The sequence below is a fragment of the Hyla sarda genome, unplaced genomic scaffold (assembly GCF_029499605.1).
Source record: "Hyla sarda isolate aHylSar1 unplaced genomic scaffold, aHylSar1.hap1 scaffold_213, whole genome shotgun sequence".
NCBI lineage: Eukaryota > Metazoa > Chordata > Amphibia > Anura > Hylidae > Hyla > Hyla sarda.
In genome coordinates, this window is record NW_026608795.1 from 1 (window position 1) to 15883 (window position 15883).

The window sequence follows — 15883 nt, forward strand, 5'->3', positions numbered from 1 at the left end:
TGATCACAGGAGACACCACTACACTACACTGATCACAGGAGACACCACTACACTACACTGATCACAGAGACACCACTACACTACACTGATCACAGAGACACCACTACACTACAATGATCACAGGAGACACCACTACACTACACTGATCACAGGAGACATCACAACACTACACTGATCACAGAGACACCACTACACTACACTGACCGCAGGAGACACCACTACACTACACTACACTGACCGCAGGAGACACCACTACACTACACTGATCACAGGAGACACCACTACACTACACTGATCACAGGAGACACCACTACACTACACTGATCACAGAGACACCACTACACTACACTGATCAAAGGAGACACCACTACACTACACTGATCACAGGAGACATCCACTACACTACACTGATCACAGGAGACACCACTACACTACACTACACTACACTGACCGCAGGAGACACCACTACACTACACTGATCACAGAGACACCACTACACTACACTGACCGCAGGAGACACCACTACACTACACTGATCACAGAGACACCACTACACTACACTGATCACAGGAGACACCACTACACTACACTGATCACAGGAGACAACACTACACTACACTGATCACAGAGACACCACTACACTACACTACACTGATCACAGGAGACACCACTACACTACACTGACCACAGGAGACACCACTACACTACACTGACCACAGGAGACACCACTACACTAAACTGATCACAGAGACACCACTACACTACACTGATCACAGAGACACCACTACACTACACTGATCACAGGAGACACCACTACACTTCGCTGATCACAGAGTCACCACTACACTACACTGATCACAGGAGACACCACTACACTACACTACACTGATCACAGGAGACACCACTACACTACACTGATCACAGGAGACACCACTACACTACACTGATCACAGGAGACACCACTACACTACACTGATCACAGGAGACACCACTACACTACACTGACCACAGGAGACACCACTACACTACACTGATCACAGGAGACACCACTACACTACACTGACCACAGGAGACACCACTACACTACACTGACCACAGGAGACATCCACTACACTACACTGATCACAGGAGACACCACTACACTACACTGACCACAGGAGACACCACTACACTACACTGACCGCAGGAGACACCACTACACTACACTGATCACAGGAGACACCACTACACTACACTGACCACAGGAGACACCACTACACTACACTGATCACAGGAGACACCACTACACTACACTGACCACAGGAGACACCACTACACTACACTGATCACAGGAAGACACCACTACACTACACTGATCACAGGAGACACCACTACACTACACTGATCACAGGAGACACCACTACACTACACTGACCACAGGAGACATCACTACACTACACTGACCACAGGAGACACCACTACACTACACTGATCACAGGAGACACCACTACACTACACTGACCGCAGGAGACACCACTACACTACACTGACCACAGGAGACACCACTACACTACACTGATCACAGGAGACACCACTACACTACACTGACCACAGGAGACACCACTACACTACACTGACCACAGAGACACCACTACACTACACTGATCACAGGAGACACCACTACACTACACTGATCACAGGAGACACCACTACACTACACTGATCACAGAGACACCACTACACTACACTGACCACAGGAGACACCACTACACTACACTGACCACAGGAGACACCACTACACTACACTGATCACAGGAGACACCACTACACTACACTGATCACAGAGACATCACTACACTACACTACACTGATCACAGGAGACATCACTACACTACACTGACCACAGGAGACATCACTACACTACACTGATCACAGGAGACACCACTACACTACACTGATCACAGGAGACAACACTACACTACACTGATCACAGGAGACACCACTACACTACACTGATCACAGGAGACACCACTACACTACACTGACCACAGGAGACACCACTACACTACACTGATCACAGGAGACACCACTACACTACACTGATCACAGGAGACACCACTACACTACACTGACCACAGGAGACACCACTACACTACACTGATCACAGGAGACATCACTACACTACACTGACCACAGGAGACACCACTACACTACACTGATCACAGGAGACACCACTACACTACACTGACCACAGGAGACACCACTACACTACACTGACCACAGGAGACACCACTAAACTACACTGACCACAGAAGACACCCCTACACTACACTGACCGCAGGAAACACCACTACACTACAATGACCACAGTAGACACCACTACACTACACTGATCACAGAGACACCACTACACTACACTGACCGCAGGAGACACCACTACACTACACTGACCACAGGAGACACCACTACACTACACTGATCACAGGAGACACCACTACACTACACTGATCACAGGAGACACCACTACACTACACTGATCACAGGAGACACCACTACACTACACTGACCGCAGGAGACACCACTACACTACACTGACCACAGGAGACACCACTACACTACACTGATCACAGAGACACCACTACACTACACTGATCACAGGAGACACCACTACACTACACTGACCGCAGGAGACACCACTACACTACACTGACCGCAGGAGACACCACTACACTACACTGATCACAGAGACACCACTACACTACACTGACCGCAGGAGACACCACTACACTACACTGATCACAGAAGACACCACTACACTACACTGATCACAGGAGACACCACTACACTACACTGATCACAGGAGACACCACTACACTACACTGACCGCAGGAGACATCACTACACTACACTGATCACAGGAGACACCACTACACTACACTGATCACAGGAGACACCACTACACTACACTGATCACAGGAGACACCACTACACTACACTGACCGCAGGAGACACCACTACACTACACTGATCACAGGAGACATCACTACACTACACTGATCACAGGAGACACCACTACACTACACTGATCACAGGAGACACCACTACACTACACTGATCACAGGAGACACCACTACACTACACTGATCATAGGAGACATCACTACACTACACTGATCATAGGAGACACCACTACACTACACTGATCACAGAGACACTACTACACTACACTACACTACACTGATCACAGGAGACACCACTACACTACACTGATCACAGGAGACACCACTACACTACACTACACTGATCACAGGAGACACCACTACACTACACTGATCACAGAGACACCACTACACTACACTGACCACAGGAGACACCACTACACTACACTACACTACACTGATCACAGAGACACCACTACACTACACTGATCACAGGAGACACCACTACACTACACTGATCACAGGAGACACCACTACACTACAATGACCCCAGGAGACACCACTACACTACACTGATCATAGAGACACCACTACACTACACTACACTGATCACAGGAGACATCACTACACTACACTGATCACAGGAGACAACACTACACTACACTGATCACAGGAGACATCACTACACTACACTGACCACAGGAGACACCACTACACTACACTGATCACAGAGACACCACTACACTACACTGATCACAGGAGACACCACTACACTACACTGATCACAGGAGACACCACTACACTACACTGATCATATAGACACCACTACACTACACTGATCACAGGAGACATCACTACACTACACTGATCACAGGAGACACCACTACACTACACTGACCGCAGGAGACAACACTACACTACACTGATCGCAGGAGACACCACTACACTACACTGATCACAGGAGACAACACTACACTACACTGATCACAGGAGACACCACTACACTACACTGATCACAGAGACACCACTACACTACACTGATCACAGGAGACACCACTACACTACACTGATCACAGGAGACACCACTACACTACACTGATCACAGGAGACATCACTACACTACACTGATCACAGGAGACACCACTACACTACACTGACCACAGGAGACACCACTACACTACACTGATCACAGGAGACACCACTACACTACACTGATCATAGAGACACCACTACACTACACTGACCGCAGGAGACACCACTACACTACAATGACCACAGGAGACACCACTACACTACAATGACCACAGGAGACACCACTACACTACACTGATCACAGGAGACATCACTACACTACACTGACCACAGGAGACACCACTACACTACACTACACTACACTGATCACAGGAGACACCACTACACTACACTGATCACAGAGACACCACTACACTACACTGATCACAGAGACACCACTACACTACACTGATCACAGGAGACATCACTACACTACACTGACCACAGGAGACATCACTACACTACACTGCTCACAGGAGACATCACTACACTACACTGATCACAGGAGACACCACTACACTACACTGATCACAGGAGACACCACTACAATACACTGACCACAGGAGACACCACTACAATACACTGACCACAGGAGACATCACTACACTACACTGACCACAGGAGACATCACTACACTACACTGACCACAGGAGACACCACTACACTACACTGACCGCAGGAGACACCACTACACTACACTGATCACAGAGACACCACTACACTTCACTGATCACAGGAGACATCACTACACTACACTGATCACAGAGACACCACTACACTACACTGAACATAGAGACACCACTACACTACACTGACCACAGGAGACATCACTACACTACACTGATCACAGAGACACCACTACACTACACTGATCATAGAGACACCACTACACTACACTGACCACAGGAGACACCACTACACTACACTGACCACAGGAGACACCACTACACTACACTGATCACAGGAGACACCACTACACTACACTGACCACAGGAGACATCACTACACTACACTGATCACAGGAGACACCACTACACTACACTGATCACAGGAGACAACACTACACTACACTGATCACAGGAGACACCACTACACTACACTGATCACAGGAGACACCACTACACTACACTGACCACAGGAGACACCACTACACTACACTGATCACAGGAGACATCACTACACTACACTGACCACAGGAGACACCACTACACTACACTGACCGCAGGAGACACCACTACACTACACTGACCACAGGAGACACCACTACACTACACTGACCACAGGAGACACCACTACACTACACTGACCACAGGAGACACCACTACACTACACTGACCGCAGGAGACACCACTACACTACAATGACCACAGTAGACACCACTACACTACACTGATCACAGAGACACCACTACACTACACTGACCGCAGGAGACACCACTACACTACACTGACCACAGGAGACACCACTACACTACACTGATCACAGGAGACACCACTACACTACACTGATCACAGGAGACACCACTACACTACACTGACCGCAGGAGACACCACTACACTACACTGACCGCAGGAGACACCACTACACTACACTGATCACAGAGACACCACTACACTACACTGACCGCAGGAGACACCACTACACTACACTGATCACAGAAGACACCACTACACTACACTGATCACAGGAGACACCACTACACTACACTGATCACAGGAGACACCACTACACTACACTGATCACAGGAGACACCACTACACTACACTGATCACAGGAGACACCACTACACTACACTGATCACAGGAGACACCACTACACTACACTGATCACAGGAGACACCACTACACTACACTGACCGCAGGAGACACCACTACACTACACTGACCGCAGGAGACATCACTACACTACACTGATCACAGGAGACACCACTACACTACACTGATCACAGGAGACACCACTACACTACACTGATCACAGGAGACACCACTACACTACACTGACCGCAGGAGACACCACTACACTACACTGATCACAGGAGACATCACTACACTACACTGATCACAGGAGACACCACTACACTACACTGATCACAGGAGACACCACTACACTACACTGATCATAGGAGACATCACTACACTACACTGATCATAGGAGACACCACTACACTACACTGATCACAGGAGACACCACTACACTACACTGATTACAGGAGACACCACTACACTACACTGATCACAGAGACACTACTACACTACACTGATCACAGGAGACACCACTACACTACACTACACTGATCACAGGAGACACCACTACACTACACTGACCACAGGAGACACCACTACACTACACTACACTACACTACACTGATCACAGGAGACACCACTACACTACACTGATCACAGAGACACCACTACACTACACTGACCACAGGAGACACCACTACACTACACTACACTACACTGATCACAGAGACACCACTACACTACACTGATCACAGGAGACACCACTACACTACACTGACCGCAGGAGACACCACTACACTACACTGATCACAGGAGACACCACTACACTACACTGATCACAGGAGACATCACTACACTACACTGATCACAGGAGACATCACTACACTACACTGATCACAGGAGACATCACTACACTACACTGACCACAGGAGACATCACTACACTACACTGATCACAGGAGACATCACTACACTACACTGACCACAGGAGACACCACTACACTACACTGACCGCAGGAGACACCACTACACTACACTGATCACAGGAGACACCACTACACTACACTGACCACAGGAGACACCACTACACTACACTGACCACAGGAGACACCACTACACTACACTGACCACAGGAGACACCACTACACTACACTGACCGCAGGAGACACCACTACACTACAATGACCACAGTAGACACCACTACACTACACTGATCACAGAGACACCACTACACTACACTGACCGCAGGAGACACCACTACACTACACTGACCACAGGAGACACCACTACACTACACTGATCACAGGAGACACCACTACACTACACTGATCACAGGAGACACCACTACACTACACTGATCACAGGAGACACCACTACACTACACTGATCACAGGAGACACCACTACACTACACTGACCGCAGGAGACACCACTACACTACACTGACCGCAGGAGACACCACTACACTACACTGATCACAGAGACACCACTACACTACACTGACCGCAGGAGACACCACTACACTACACTGATCACAGAAGACACCACTACACTACACTGATCACAGGAGACACCACTACACTACACTGATCACAGGAGACACCACTACACTACACTGACCGCAGGAGACACCACTACACTACACTGACCGCAGGAGACATCACTACACTACACTGATCACAGGAGACACCACTACACTACACTGATCACAGGAGACACCACTACACTACACTGATCGCAGGAGACACCACTACACTACACTGACCGCAGGAGACACCACTACACTACACTGATCACAGGAGACATCACTACACTACACTGATCACAGAGACACCACTACACTACACTGACCCCAGGAGACACCACTACACTACACTGATCACAGGAGACACCACTACACTACACTGATCACAGGAGACACCACTACACTACACTGATCATAGGAGACATCACTACACTACACTGATCATAGGAGACACCACTACACTACACTGATCACAGGAGACACCACTACACTACACTGATCACAGAGACACTACTACACTACACTGATCACAGGAGACACCACTACACTACACTACACTGATCACAGGAGACACCACTACACTACACTACACTACACTGATCACAGGAGACACCACTACACTACACTGATCACAGAGACACCACTACACTACACTGATCACAGGAGACATCACTACACTACACTGATCACAGGAGACACCACTACACTACACTGATCATAGGAGACATCACTACACTACACTGATCATAGGAGACAACACTACACTACACTGATTACAGGAGACACCACTACACTACACTGATCACAGAGACACTACTACACTACACTGATCACAGGAGACACCACTACACTACACTACACTGATCACAGGAGACACCACTACACTACACTGACCACTGGAGACACCACTACACTACACTACACTACACTGATCACAGAGACACCACTACACTACACTGATCACAGGAGACACCACTACACTACACTGATCACAGGAGACACCACTACACTACACTGATCACAGGAGACACCACTACACTACAATGACCCCAGGAGACACCACTACACTACACTGATCATAGAGACACCACTACACTACACTGATCACAGGAGACACCACTACACTACACTGATCACAGGAGACATCACTACACTACACTGATCACAGGAGACAACACTACACTACACTGACCGCAGGAGACACCACTACACTACACTGATCACAGGAGACATCACTACACTACACTGACCACAGGAGACACCACTACACTACACTGATCACAGGAGACACCACTACACTACACTGATCACAGGAGACACCACTACACTACACTGATCACAGGAGACACCACTACACTACACTGATCATATAGACACCACTACACTACACTGATCACAGGAGACATCACTACACTACACTGATCACAGGAGACACCACTACACTACACTGACCACAGGAGACAACACTACACTACACTGACCACAGGAGACACCACTACACTACACTGACCACAGGAGACATAACTACACTACACTGACCACAGGAGACACCACTACACTACACTGATCACAGAGACATCACTACACTACACTGATCACAGGAGACACCACTACACTACACTGACCACAGGAGACACCACTACACTACACTGATCACAGGAGACACCACTACACTACACTGATCACAGAGACATCACTACACTACACTGATCACAGGAGACATCACTACACTACACTGATCACAGGAGACACCACTACACTACACTGATCACAGGAGACACCACTACACTACACTGACCACAGGAGACACCACTACACTACACTGATCACAGGAGACACCACTACACTACACTGATCACAGGAGACACCACTACACTACAATGACCACAGGAGACACCACTACACTACAATGACCACAGGAGACACCACTACACTACACTGATCACACGAGACACCACTACACTACACTGACCACAGGAGACATCACTACACTACACTGATCACAGGAGACACCACTACACTACACTGACCACAGGAGACACCACTACACTACACTGATCACAGGAGACATCACTACACTACACTGATCACAGGAGACACCACTACACTACACTGATCACAGGAGACATCACTACACTACAATGACCACAGGAGACACCACTACACTACACTGACCACAGAAGACACCACTACACTACACTGATCACAGGAGACATCACTACACTACACTGATCACAGGAGACACCACTACACTACACTACACTGATCACAGGAGACATCACTGCACTACACTACACTGATCACAGGAGACACCACTACACTACACTGATCACAGGAGACATCACTACACTACAATGACCACAGGAGACACCACTACACTACACTGACCACAGAAGACACCACTACACTACACTGATCACAGGAGACACCACTACACTACACTGACCACAGGAGACACCACTACACTACACTGATCACAGGAGACACCACTACACTACACTGATCACAGGAGACACCACTACACTACACTGATCACAGGAGACACCACTACACTACACTGATCACAGGAGACACCACTACACTACACTGATCACAGAGACACCACTACACTACACTGATCACAGGAGACATCACTACACTACACTGACCCCAGGAGACACCACTACACTACACTGACCCCAGGAGACACCACTACACTACACTGATCACAGGAGACAACACTACACTACACTGATCACAGGAGACATCACTACACTACACTGACCGCAGGAGACACCACTACACTACACTGATCACAGAGACACCACTACACTACACTGACCACAGGAGACACCACTACACTACACTGATCACAGGAGACACCACTACACTACACTGATCACAGAGACACCACTACACTACACTGACCGCAGGAGACACCACTACACTACACTGATCACAGGAGACATCACTACACTACACTGATCACAGGAGACACCACTACACTACACTGACCACAGGAGACACCACTACACTACACTGATCACAGGAGACACCACTACACTGATCACAGGAGACACCACTACACTACACTACACTACACTGATCACAGGAGACACCACTATACTACACTGACCACAGGAGACACCACTACACTACACTGATCACAGAGACACCACTACACTACACTGATCACAGAGACATCACTACACTACACTGCTCACAGGAGACATCACTACACTACACTGATCACAGGAGACACCACTACACTACACTGACCGCAGGAGACACCACTACACTACACTGATCACAGAGACACCACTACACTACACTGATCACAGGAGACATCACTACACTACACTGACCACAGGAGACACCACTACACTACACTGACCACAGGAGACACCACTACACTACACTGATCACAGGAGACACCACTACACTACACTACACTGATCACAGGAGACATCACTACACTACACTGATCACAGAGACACCACTACACTACACTGATCACAGGAGACACCACTACACTACACTGACCACAGGAGACACCACTACACTACACTGATCACAGGAGACACCAATACACTACACTGATCACAGGAGACAACACTACACTACACTGACCACAGGAGACACCACTACACTACACTGATCACAGGAGACACCAATACACTACATTGATCACAGGAGACAACACTACACTACACTGACCACAGGAGACACCACTACACTACACTGATCACAGGAGACACCACTACACTACACTGATCACAGGAGACATCACTACACTACACTGATCACAGGAGACACCACTACACTACACTGACCACAGGAGACACCACTACACTACACTGATCACAGAGACACCACTACACTACACTGATCACAGGAGACACCACTACACTACACTGACCGCAGGAGACACCACTACACTACACTGACCACAGGAGACACCACTACACTACACTGATCACAGAGACACCACTACACTACACTGATCACAGGAGACACCACTACACTACACTGACCGCAGGAGACACCACTACACTACACTGACCACAGGAGACACCACTACACTACACTGATCACAGAGACACCACTACACTACACTGATCACAGGAGACACCACTACACTACACTGACCACAGGAGACACCACTACACTACACTGACCGCAGGAGACATCACTACACTACACTGATCACAGGAGACATCACAACACTACACTGACCACAGGAGACACCACTACACTACACTGATCACAGAGACACCACTACACTACACTGATCACAGGAGACACCACGACACCACGACACTACACTACACTACACTACACTGATCACAGGAGACATCACTACACTACACTGATCACAGAGACACCACTACAATACACTGACCACAGGAGACACCACTACACTACACTGATCACAGAGACACCACTACACTACACCGATCACAGGAGACACCACTACACTACACTACACTACACTACACTGATCACAGGAGACATCACTATACTACACTGATCACAGGAGACATCACTACACTACACTGATCACAGAGACACCACTACACTGATCACAGGAGACATCACTACACTACACTGACCACAGGAGACACCACTACACTACACTGATCACAGAGACACCACTACACTACACTGACCACAGGAGACACCACTACACTACACTGATCACAGGAGACACCACTACACTACACTGATCACAGAGACACCACTACACTACACTGACCACAGGAGACACCACTACACTACACTGATCACAGGAGACACCACTACACTACACTGATCACAGGAGACATAACTACACTACACTGACCACAGGAGACACCACTACACTACACTGATCACAGGAGACATCACAACACTACACTGATCACAGGAGACATCACAACACTACACTGATCACAGGAGACATCACTACACTACACTGATCACAGAGACACCACTACACTACACTACACTGATCACAGGAGACATCACTACACTACACTACACTGATCACAGGAGACAACACTACACTACACTGATCACAGGAGACAACACTACACTACACTGATCACAGAGACACCACTACACTACACTGACCACAGGAGACATCACTACACTACACTGATCACAGAGACACCACTACACTACACTGATCACAGGAGACACCACTACACTACACTGATCACAGGAGACACCACTACACTACACTGATCACAGAGACACCACTACAATACACTGACCACAGGAGACACCACTACACTACACTGACCACAGGAGACACCACTACACTACACTGATCACAGAGACACCACTACACTACACTGACCACAGGAGACACCACTACACTGACCACAGGAGACACCACTACACTACACTGATCACAGAGACACCACTACACTACACTGATCACAGAGACACCACTACAATACACTGACCACAGGAGACACCACTACACTACACTGACCACAGGAGACACCACTACACTACACTGATCACAGAGACACCACTACACTACACTGACCACAGGAGACACCACTACACTGACCACAGGAGACACCACTACACTACACTGATCACAGGAGACACCACTACACTACACTGATCACAGGAGACATCACTACACTACACTGACCACAGGAGACACCACTACACTACACTGATCACAGGAGACATCACTACACTACACTGATCACAGAGACACCACTACACTACACTGACCACAGGAGACATCACTACACTACACTGATCACAGGAGACATCACTACACTACACTACACTGATCACAGGAGACACCACTACACTACACTGACCACAGGAGACACCACTACACTACACTGACCACAGGAGACATCACTACACTACACTGACCACAGGAGACATCACTACACTACACTACACTGATCACAGAGACACCACTACACTACACTGACCACAGGAGACATCACTACACTACACTGATCACAGGAGACACCACTACACTACACTGACCACAGGAGACACCACTACACTACACTGACTGCAGGAGACACCGCTACACTACACTGATCACAGGAGACATCACTACACTACACTGATCACAGAGACACCACTACACTACACTGACCACAGGAGACACCACTACACTACACTGATCACAGGAGACATCACTACACTACACTGATCACAGAGACACCACTACACTACACTGATCACAGGAGACACCACTACACTACACTGATCACAGGAGACACCACTACACTACACTGATCACAGGAGACATCACTACACTACACTGATCACAGGAGACATCACTACACTACACTGACCGCAGGAGACACCACTACACTACACTGACCACAGGAGACACCACTACACTACACTACACTGATCACAGAGACACCACTACACTGATCACAGGAGACATCACTACACTACACTGATCACAGGAGACACCACTACACTACACTACACTGATCACAGAGACACCACTACACTACACTGACCACAGGAGACACCACTACACTACACTGACCGCAGGAGACACCACTACACTACACTGATCACAGAGACACCACTACACTACACTGACCACAGGAGACACCACTACACTACACTGACTGCAGGAGACACCACTACACTACACTGACTGCAGGAGACACCACTACACTACACTGATCACAGAGACACCACTACACTACACTGACCACAGGAGACACCACTACACTACACTGATCACAGGAGACATCACTACACTACACTGATCACAGGAGACATCACTACACTACACTGATCACAGGAGACATCACTACACTACACTGATCACAGGAGACACCACTACACTACACTGACCACAGGACACACCACTACACTACACTGATCACAGGAGACACCACTACACTACACTGATCACAGGAGACACCACTACACTACACTGACCACAGGAGACATCACTACACTACACTGACCACAGAGACACCACTACACTACACTGATCACAGGAGACATCACTACACTACACTGACCGCAGGAGACATTACTACACTACACTGATCACAGAGACACCACTACACTACACTGATCACAGGAGACATCACTACACTACACTGACCACAGGAGACATCACTACACTACACTGACCACAGGAGACACCACTACACTACACTGATCACAGGAGACACCACTACACTACACTGACCACAGGAGACACCACTACACTACACTGATCACAGGAGACACCACTACACTACACTGATCACAGGAGACATCACAACACTACACTGATCACAGGAGACATCACAACACTACACTGATTACAGGAGACATCACTACACTACACTGATCACAGGAGACACCACTACACTACACTGACCACAGGAGACATCACTACACTACACTGATCACAGGAGACACCACTACACTACACTACACTGATCACAGGAGACACCACTACACTACACTGATCACAGGAGACACCACTACACTACACTGACCGCAGGAGACACCACTACACTACACTGATCACAGAGACACCACTACACTACACTGATCACAGGAGACATCACAACACTACACTGATCACAGGAGACACCACTACACTACACTGATCACAGGAGACATCACAACACTACACTGATCACAGGAGACACCACTACACTACACTGATCACAGAGACACCACTACACTACACTGATCACAGAGACACCACTACACTACACTGATCACAGAGACACCACTACACTACACTGATCACAGAGACACCACTACACTACACTGATCACAGGAGACATCACTACACTACACTGATCACAGGAGACACCACTACACTACACTGACCACAGGAGACACCACTACACTACACTGATCACAGGAGACACCACTACACTACACTGACCACAGGAGACACCACTACACTACACTGATCACAGGAGACACCACTACACTACACTGACCACAGGAGACACCACTACACTACACTGATCACAGGAGACAACACTACACTACACTGATCACAGGAGACAACACTACACTACACTGATCACAGGAGACACCACTACACTACACTGATCACAGGAGACACCACTACACTACACTGATCACAGAGACACCACTACACTACACTGATCACAGGAGACACCACTACACTACACTGACCGCAGGAGACACCACTACACTACACTGATCACAGGAGACACCACTACACTACACTGACCGCAGGAGACACCACTACACTACACTGATCACAGGAGACACCACTACACTACACTGATCACACGAGACACCACTACACTACACTGATCACAGGAGACATCACTACACTACACTGACCGCAGGAGACACCACTACACTACACTGATCACAGGAGACACCACTACACTACACTGATCACAGAGACACCACTACACTACACTGACCACAGGAGACACCACTACACTACACTGATCACAGGAGACAACACTACACTACACTGATCACAGGAGACACCACTACACTACACTACACTAATCACAGAGACACCACTACAATACACTGACCACAGGAGACACCACTACACTACACTGATCACAGAGACACCACTACACTACACTGACCACAGGAGACACCACTACACTACACTGATCACAGAGACACCACTACACTACACTGATCACAGGAGACAC